This window comes from Lepidothrix coronata, unplaced genomic scaffold, assembly GCF_001604755.1.
Source record: "Lepidothrix coronata isolate B3197 unplaced genomic scaffold, Lepidothrix_coronata-1.0 Scaffold129, whole genome shotgun sequence".
In the NCBI taxonomy this organism is placed as follows: Eukaryota; Metazoa; Chordata; class Aves; order Passeriformes; family Pipridae; genus Lepidothrix; species Lepidothrix coronata.
The window spans coordinates 572,566-583,087 of NW_016690309.1; the positions used below are offsets into that span (position 1 = coordinate 572,566).

Here is a 10,522-nt window from a genome sequence, read left to right on the forward strand (position 1 = left end):
CTTGGGATGAGCTGATGGTAACAATAAATATGGAGCAGGATTATCTTAAGGGAAGTATATTTCCTAAGAGATTTGTGTAGATTTCTAGGGTACACTGTAACATCCTGCATGCACAGCTACAGCTTTAGAAAGTTCTACGTACTTAAACAAAACCCTGCTCTAAACTAGCTGCAAAATTTCAGCCTTGAAAATACCTTCTTAAGACACAGGAGCTTTTTAAATATATTTCAAAAGCAGTTTTAAAAAACCTTGAGAGGATGAGGATTAATTGTTTATATTCTTATACTCATACATTATTTATATGCTTTAAGCCACCTACACATGGTCCTGGGCAACCCGACCTGCATCGAAGCAGGGGGTTGGACAAGAGGTTCCTTCAGAAGTTCCTTCCAAACTCAAACATTCTCTGATAGCCAAATTATATTTGTCCAAATCTTAAGTTCTTTAATTCCTTAAAATTTAGTCTCAAACCAAGAACTGTCAGGCAAAGGAATTTAAACAGAATTTAGGCCACGGTTTGATGATGGGATTCTCTCTCCCATCTTTTTTGTCCCAACAAGATGCGCTTTCGTGCACCAAGGAAAACAATAAATCCCAAAGTTTACACTGCAGTATCATCAGCTTTCTGAAATGCAAGTTCTGTGATAAGAGAAGTCAGTCAAGTAGGAAGAGATTTAGAGGTGAAATCCCTGACAGCCAATGGACCAGTAAAACTGAATTCAGAGACAAATCTGAGCACACCCCTCTTACAAGTTTCTTCTCAGATAATCTTACTGCAGAGTCTCAAGCTATAACACGAGAAAGCAACAGTGACAGACAGGACACACAGCCAGGCAAGCCTGACACGGATGAAAAGCAAAGAGCACGGTCAGGTCTTAAACCCCAACTTCCACATCTGTGCTGACACGGACAGCTTTACCTACATGAAATACAGTTAATAACACAGGGTTAAAAATATCCACAAAATGTTTGTGCCTCCTGCAGAGGCCGTGGCTGATATCACACTTCAAAGCCCGAGCCAGCAGTGACCTCCCAGTAACACAGCCCTTGCACGTGCTGGGGGAACGCTGGCGCTTTGATGTTCGGCTGCAGCCAAACCCTGATGTGCCCTCAACGGTACCTTTTACTGTCCACCAGTGAAAGGCTGAACAGTGCAAATGAATCGGGATTAAGTGCTGTCAACTGAAACAAACCATGCCATAATCTGCTCCAAGATGTTTGGTTAACAAAGTGAGTATTTGGGGAAAGCAAAATTTTAATTAAAATCCACACACGCTTCAAAAAGTTGCTGTGGGAATATGATGAGATTCCTTCAAAGTTAAGTGGGAACAGCAGCAGCACACCACAGCCTTAGTGATACCTTCATGCCAACTACCTCTGCCTCACACCCACCCTTAGAGCCTCTTGACTTGAGCGACTCTTGAGTATCACATCATTAAACTGGACATATCATTTGCTCGAGTTCAGCACAGTTTTTGTCACCATGTTAACAGCTTTAGTGTGCCACCTGTGACTTCCTACTCAGGGAAATGAAGCAAGGAAAAAACCCTTACAATTCACCCACCCAAGACAAATCTGTGTACTCCTCTGAGTGACTCGTGAGATAAGAGACCAAACCATGAGTAACCAGCGCTAGAAAAGTTGCAGTTCATGCCAGCTGTTCCTGAACCAGCAGTGATCCACTGAAAGGGCATTTTATGGCACCCTGAAATGTGTGCCTGTGTTCAGTAATGAGCTGGCTGCAGTGTGAGCCAGCTCAGCAGTTGCTGTGCAGGGAGCAGAGCCGTTTCTGCAGCGAGAGTGCCACAGACAGTCAGAGGGAGGAATCACCGTCCCACCCAGGGGTGCCCTCTGCACTGCTGAGAGCCTCTCACATCTCACTCTGATCTCCCTGTAACCTCCCACACCACAGAACTTTGTAAACATCAAGAAACCGTCCTACATCTCAACCATGGCAACTGCACTGCCCAGTTCAAAGGGCTCAGGAAACTTTTCCCACTAGTTATTTGCCTTACAGTTTTTGCTCTGAAGAGAACTGTCTGTGAAATGCCCAGTGCAGAGCAAGGCAGGGGACCTTTTGCAGGGATCTTCTGCAGGGCTCAGGGAAGGAGTCAACATTGCACAACACTCAAATCTTACTTTAAATATGGTGTGAAAGTATCCTGTGAGAAAAAACACACAGTGGGTGGTGTGAAACTAGCTGTAATCCATCCAGATTTGAGGAGAAAGTACAGACAGAAACTAAGGAATAGGACCGTTCCGGTGTCTGTCTCGTAAACAGAACTGCTCACACTGGTCTGTGTTACAAAAGCTCATTGAATCCCTTACCATTAGCACAATCATTCACAAGAGAGCCCTAAAAAAGTATAAGTTAACTGTAGCCTATTTACTGAATCTTTCCTTCTAGCAGCAACAGTGCCAAGGTCAGGGGGAAGAAGGCAAATTCTCCGAGCACGACAGCGCTTGTTGATGGATCTGCCTGCATCTGGTAAAATGCAACCAGAGTCTCCAGGTCCAGCAACTGCACTGACAGAAAGAGGAAAAATAAAAACAATCCAGCAAAAAAAAATCTCTCCACAGAATAATTAACACTTCAGGAACTGGAAATACTACCTAGTCAACTAAGAGTACTGTTCCACAACAGGAACACTCATGTCTTCAGATAACAGCCAGAACATGAACTGCTCTCCCACCAGAACGTGACGGATTTTCAGCCTTCAGTTGACACAGAAAGCAGAATAAGAAAGGTCTTTGTTTCAGGCACAGAAACACTCCTATTTCTTATAAGTTGAGTTTGGCCAAACTACAGATAAGCAAAAGGAAATGCACTCTCAGAAATAGAAGAGAACTAGAGTTTGAGTATCCATCTCATGCTAACACTTGCTCCTCTCTTTAATCATTACTGATAATCACTGAAAAACAGAAATACAAATCTCTAGGTTAAAAGAGGTTTGGGGCAGGAAACACGTACTCTAGAAATGAGTCAAAACCCGGGAACAAGCAGGAGCCATTCACATGGAAAACCTCCAGATACAACATTCATTACACATCACCAGTTTCCTACCAGACAAAAAGTCTGTCTCCAATCATGTTTAGCTCCACAGTATTCAATTTCAATTCACATTATGGAACTTAAAACGTTTCTGGGAGCAACAAAACAGGCAAACTTCACATTTTTATGGACTTGGCTCCTTCCTTCACTGTTTGCAGTGCTCCCAGTTGTGTCACACAGCTGGAAACACCAAAGCCCACCCAGCAGCAGCACCTGGTTCACATGTACAGCTGTGCTGAGCAGTTACCAAACCCAGCCTTAGTCCACAGTGGATCTGGGCTCAAACTGCCACTACACAACTTCCCCTCCCAGGAGCACCTCTTTGGTTGCTCATCTACCTGTCTGTTGATCCTCACGAGGCTAAAAGTAGGAGTCTAACAATAATTCTGATCCCTGCATCCCTCAGACAGATTCAACTGGTGAATGCACAGAGCACTGTAACACAGTGAAACACGAGACCCAGGCTCCTGGAGCAGACAGGTCTCCACAAACCACCTGACAAACCTTAACCATGAGCACTCCACCTGGTCCTGCCCTGGGCAGGTGAACATGACCCTTCCAATCCCTTCTGTCTCATAAGTCTGCATGACTTTCTTAGTCAGACAATCACACCAGACTGAATTATGCCCAAGGCAAGGAATCCAATGACATATACATTTGGGGATTTGTTGCCAATCTTTGGTCATCATTACAGGTACTTTTAAGCCTTTTAATGGAGTCCCATCTGAATGTACCACATGATGACTACATAATGACAATGTAATGTAAAGACATCCCTCAGACCCAGACACCAACCAGGCTGACCAACAGCAGTCTATTTTCCTCCACAACCTGCTCAACAAGTAGGTAATTAATTAGTGATTGGACATCTGAGCAGAATCCAGCACTCAGTGTGAGTAACAGAGCAGCTTAATAAAAGTAGGAATGTACCAACTGATCAGGTTCCCAAACAGCTCCTGCACACCTATGATGGTACCGAAAAATTTATTTCGGTTTTTTCATTTCCGAGTCCTGGGTTTGGGCTTTTTTGTTTGTTTTTCCAAGCAGCAGAAGTGACAGGAGATACATGGGAGATTCTACTCACCAAGGCAAAAGAACCCTTCAATCCTTTGGTGCCAGCAGATTCCTGGGCCCACTGCAGACTCCAGGCACTTTGGCTTAGAACAGAGGCGGCTGCGGCCATCGCTCTATTATAGGAGTTCACCACATCCTGCAGATCCACTGAAATACTTGTGGACAGAGGCTCCCTTCTCCAGGACATCACAGAAGACTTGCTTAGCCCGTCTGAGAGCTCCTTGCACCAGTGGGAACGACTTTGGGAGCCAAGAGGGTCCTTTATGTCCCTTTCAGCCAAGGCCGAGTCCCCAGAACACTCCTCCACCTCTGCACTGCCCAGCTAAGCAGGTACTGAACATTTCAATGGCTGAAATTCAGAAATCATGGCAACAAAACCTGCTGCTTCTGCTCCATTCATTTCAAATATATTCTCCCTCTTTCAGCATTATTTCCCAGAGGAGACATGGGGTTTATTTCAACTCTCCTGCGAGAGGCAACCCTTATAATAAAAAAGTAATACTAAAAAAAATCTTAGAATCTAAATGTGGGATATCTTTGTGATGTCCTGAAACTCTCTGCAGAGAGCTAATTTAGAAGAGGAGGGTTTTGGCCCTACAGAAGGGGAAGGGAAGATGAAGGTAACAAGCACACCATCAGGCTTGAGCCAAAACAAGCAGACACTGGAGTGTCCAGCTACCAGGACAGGGTAACAAGCCACCTCAGCTGCTGAATAGTTTTTTCCACTGGTCTTTCCAAGAGCAAAACACAGGATTTTCCAGCCATTGAGATGATAATATAAACACTTGAGAATTGAGAATAGGTTCCCGCAAGAGACAGTAACACAAGTGGAACTTTTGTTTTTTAAACAATCCCACTTTGCTCATTGCCTTGGACAGTTCCTGAACCAGAAGCCACTTTTCAGTAACAAAGAGATGCTGCCATAAGGAGCAGGACCTTGGCTCTGTTTACGTTTAGATCTGTGACCTGACTTGGATAAAGGCAGGTCCAGCACAAGACTGATGTTGCTGGAGACACACCAGACTTGCCTGTCCTGGCAGCAGCAGTGAGAGAGAACAACGGTGCTGAGCATCATCCAAGAGAAGTCCTGCACTTCAAATCAACTGAGCTGGTACAAATCTGCATCAACACCACAGCACACATTTCCGTCCTTCCAGACACTCACTCTCCCATTCTCAGCCCACCAAAGCCAATAATCAGTTTGATGATTTCCAATCACTGCTATAAAAGAGGTTCTCTTAATTTTCTTCTTTCATCAGAACAAAAAGAAAGCTAAAGGAAATTAAGAGTTAGCTATGTGACTGAACACGTGTACAGGAGCATCAAAATTTCAAAACTGTATTTGGTTCCAGAGCAGATAGAACTGAAGACTTCAAATTACTTCAAAGCTCTGAAAAAACACAGGGATAGAGGTTGACTAAGTCACACAATTCCTTTCAGCCACAGTAATAACCATTGTAATAGGAAGTTCCCAATCATTCTGGCAAGTTGTCACTGTTTTGGTGGGTATGGTATTTTTGTCTTCCGTGTCAAGCTTTAGAAAGCATTTTATGAATCTCTCAATTAAAATGAGGGACTTTGCTTTGATGGTTGCATGCACTGGGTTGTGATTTTTGGGTGGGTGGTTTTGTTTGTTTGGATTTTGTTTGTTTGGGGTGGGGTTTTTTTTTTCAGTTTCACATTTTCTATTACATCAGGATAGCTTTTCTTCTGGAAAAACATTCCAGGCACTCCAATAAAAAATCCCCATTCTGAAAATCTCTGACACTGACAGAAGACTGCGTTACCACAGAATGTTTCTGTTGAAGGTTTCCTCATTAGTGTCCCACAGACCATCACAGCCAAAAATCAGCACCACAGCCTTGTGACTCTGTCAGACTCTTTGCTCTGTTTCTCTTGCCAGCTTTGGTACTTACTCCATTCTCCTGCACACACCTGCCTTGCTGCTCCTGAAACACAGCCCAGCTGAAACCCCTGAAAACTGCTGGCTGCTTACAGCTTGGAGAGAGTGGGAATGGAAAAGGAGGAAAAGCATTCCAAACTCATACTCTGTTTGGAGGAACACACACCCCTACAGAGGCCACATGTGTCATCACTCTCACACATCACTACTGTACTCCAAAACTGCTTCCACTCCCAGCACCAAGGATTACAACTCTTACTTGGAAATCTCTGAATTCAGCAAGGACAAATAAATGCCAGTCAGATGTTCCACTCTCTAATGATGACTTCTGTTGTGTCCAGCATTACTTAACATTCTCATTTCATTTCACTTTGAAACAAGGATTTAAAAAAAAAAAAAATAAAATAGAAATTGATGTCAGACATATAATTTCATTTGCAGCAAATGCTCAAATGATGAAAACAATGTGTGTGAAAATATGGAGGATGATTTCAAAACGTGCAGTGCTTTGTGCCAGGGATTGCTGCATTTCATGGTGAAATGAAATAAATAAATCCATGACCCAGCACACTGAATCACTGACAGCCTGAGACTGAGCGCAAAGTCCCACAGCCACCCAAGTGGGGGCAGTTTCCCGTAATTCCTCCCAGTTTCCTATTGCTCGATTGTGAAGGGACTTTAGCAGTGATAAATTCTTTTAAGGAGCTGTAAAGAATAAGTTATGGAGTATGTTTGTATCACCCCAGTCTTCATAGCCTAGGCAGGATGGGAGGAAAGAAGAAAAGGAGACAGTTTGTAGGTTAGAAGACTGGAAACAGCACACAGACATTCATCAATGGCATTCCCAATTCTCTACTTCCACAGTGTCTTGCAGGCAGAGCTTCCAAGATTTTAGTGACAGGTCAAAGAACAAACCATTAATTTTCTAGTACGTGTGTACAGGACGTGCACTCTGTTACATGTTAAGTATAAAACCAGCCTTCACGATAATTCAATTTTTCAGTAGGTTAAAACACAGTAAAACCAAGTGTTCCAGAAAAAGACTGTAAAATGCCTTTATCAGGCAGAAGTGGTAAGTGGGAGACTGCAGGACCCAGCTGGCTACTAAAGCCAGCAGTTCAGTGGTGTGTGCTGCTTGTGTTTGAAATAGAGCAGTCGGGGGAGCCACAGAAGCCCCGAACCCTGCAGTAAATAACCTGCCACGCTGAGCAATGCCAACCTCACACTGCTCTATAGGAAATGTCACCTCTTCTGAGACACAAGCAAATAACACAGCTATGGGCCTTTTGAAAGGGAAAAACCAAGCCCATTCCAAATACTGCAATTACCAGAAGTGTTTTGTTTCAGGACTAACAGATGTGGCCTCACTTTACTGGGGATGGGTCCAGAGGAGGCCAATGCAGGTGCAAAGGGAGTCTCAAGCTGAAGAAGCTTTAGACATGCACTGTTCTACTGAGATTGATCCCTGTCTCCCTCCCAGGAACTTCTTCCTTCGTGACACCTCCAAGTCACAGAGCGTTCTTCATCCAGAACAGAACACTATTTCAAATACAAAGCAAAGCAACTACACTTTCTTTTATTTTGCGAGAGTAATTCACCGGCTTTCTTTTTATTTTATAATCCCATAAAAACATCAATCCTGGTCTAAATAATTCCTGTAAAGCCCCTTCTCACCCAAACCATCCTGATATTCTGTGATTTGCTGACCAGCTCAGCTAAACAAGTGGGGGAAATCCCTGTGCATGCACACTATTCAAGTATTTCATGTTCCTCACATGGCAGAGCAGAAAGGTTTTTACTTTGGTTTGGGGTCTTTTTTACAGCTTTTATACAAACAGGATTAAACCCTCAATGATTCCAGGGTTTTGCCAATAGCAGTGTTTCCTTTTTAACTGCAAAAGAAATCTGAATGCTGATCTTTTAATGACTGTTCAGCATTTTTGACAACTTCCACCCCTTGTGCTAATGGAACTTCAGACAAAAATAACTGCTGGAGAGTTTTCCCACTGACAATCATTACGAAGCGTGACTCTGGTGGCATAAAGTTCTCATTACATTTCCATTATATTTGTGGCAAGTCCCACACTGCCACAGCACAAAGGGATTCAGAAATCAGCCAAATGATAGACTGGGTTACATCAGTACAACAGTGCAGTACCTGCCCCCTCTCAGCCCTTAGCTACAGCCACAGCAACACATGAGAGCAGAATAAACCCCTGCACTGGCCCAGCCCTCCTGTGGCACTGACAGGGTTTCTTTGCTGACAACCCAGACTTACAGAAAGTTGAGCAATTATTCTCTGCATTTACCTGAAACTCTAAGAACACACATTTTCTTCTAATGATTCACCAAGCGTAACCTCTGCACAGGATCAGATTCTCTTATTAAGATAAATTTAGCCACCTTGTTGAGATTAAGATCAACTTTACATTTAGAAAACAAGGCTCCTGATGTTGTGATTTATATGTCTATAAAAGCCATATATTTAGTATGCATGATATACAGTAACTCAGGTATGCACTAAATTTCATGCTGAAAGCTGCTGATGCCTCAGGCTACTGAGCGAGATGATACATGATTCTGTACAGAAGGAGATTGCAAAGCAGTTTCTTAATTTACCTCTAAATTACAGTTACCAGAGGGTTTTCTGAGTATTTGTCTCTAAATGTCTTGTAGTCTGGTAATAACAACTGCAGGTACTATGAAAGTAAAATTGCCAGCTTCTGGCCAAACTCGTATATCCGCGATGAACAAAAGTCTAAGTTTTTAAATTTGTAAAGGTCTTGTTCACATGGTTTTTAGAACACCATAAAAAATGTATCCTTTCCTATGGTCAATTTACCTGAAAATATTACTGTGCAAAACAAGGCATGTATGTATACACACTCAAGCACTAAGCCAAATGTTTATAAAATTAAGTGTTCTGTTTTGGTTTACTGTTATTTCCTTTCTTGCAACAGATCATTCATTTGATTACAGGCTTGTGCCTATAAGAGTCAAGACTGCAGGTTCTAACTGAAAACTAGGAAGAGTTCTTGTTTCAAGACAGTTTCATTACTCTACCTTAAGTATACGTATGTTATTCCAACTTCACTAAAGGAAACCTACCCAGGCACAGCAACTCTTCCTATCAAGTCCATTACAGAAAAACAGATCTCATAGGAACAGAGCTGGAGGGCACATTCCAGTAGATGAAATTTGTACCAAAATAAATGCAGTCATAAAAATCATAAACAGTTTTAAAAAATGTGAAGTTCTACGAGTCACTATTTTTGATTATTTTTTGAAAACCTCTGCAGGAGTTTAATAATAAGCAGTGTTTTGTTTGAAGCTGATTTTCAAAGGGGCAGGCCGACACTTTTACAGCCCAGCCTGCAGGAGCAGGATGACAGTAATGGTGGGTCAGGAGGTGAGAGGAGAAAAAGCCTTGAATCAGAACCCCCATCACCTGCCACCAGGTTGATCTATTATAGGGGAACTAAAAATGACATTTTTAGTCTCAAAATTACAAAACCACCTGTAAGCTTGTTTTTTTTTCCTTCTCAGCAGGTACCAATTCTAAAGGCACTAAATGGTGAGGTGCTGGTGAAACTGCACAATTCCAGAGCTGGAATTCAAAAACAACACCAAATACTCCACTTAAATCAAAAGTTCCAGAAGAACTGGCAGTAGTGAATGTCCTCTCAAACTGCATCAGCTCCTCATGACTGGAGCTGTGGGGAACAGGCAGAGCCAAGACAACTGAACAGACCTGGCAGGAAAATGCCAAAGCAGTGATGTCCATATACAAGGGAACACAAGTTAGATAGATGCAGCTTCAAGGGAACTTACCAATTTATTATTAATTTTCACTGAGCTGTTTCCATTTCTGTTTGCAAGCAAAACACTGGTTTTTGGGTTTTTTTAGCTACAATACTGAACAATTGCCTGAGATAAGCCCCTTCAGTATTTCCAAATAAAGCCCTCTGATATTTCCAAAGCCAAATACACAACCTTAAATTTCCTGGACTTAAAGGGGAAAGATTTTTAGAGAAGCTGGAAACTGTCTTACAGAAAATGGCAAGCCCTAAACAGCTCCATGGATAGCACCCCTCATTTTCTAAAAGGACAGGAAAAAATTAATTTGAAGGTAAATATTATAATTTACCCTTACTAAAACTTGTGTTGCCAACTTCAATATGAATTCACTGAACTCCATAATTATGCTGTAGAACAGTAATTGCTAGACCAAATTCTAAATCCTTCTTATTTTGTCATAGGTAAGATTAATGTCAAACCAAAGCTGACTGTAATGCTAAAACACACACAAACCCCAGAAAGCAACTCAGTACTTACTTTAGTTTACTAAGAACACAAAACCTTTTATCTTCTCGAGATGAAGCTAAGCCTCATCACAGAACGATTTGGATTGGAAGGGACCTTAAAGTTCATCCCATCCCACCCCCTGCCATGGGCAGGGACATCTTCCACTATCCCAGGTTTCTCCAAGCCCC

General features: G+C 42.4%; 1 protein-coding gene across 2 annotated transcripts in view; it reads right to left on the reverse strand.

Annotated features, from left to right (window-relative positions):
- Positions 1-10,522, reverse strand: part of ATXN10 (ataxin 10) — a 67,985-nt gene that overhangs the window by 16,734 nt on the left and 40,729 nt on the right. The window lies entirely within an intron of this gene.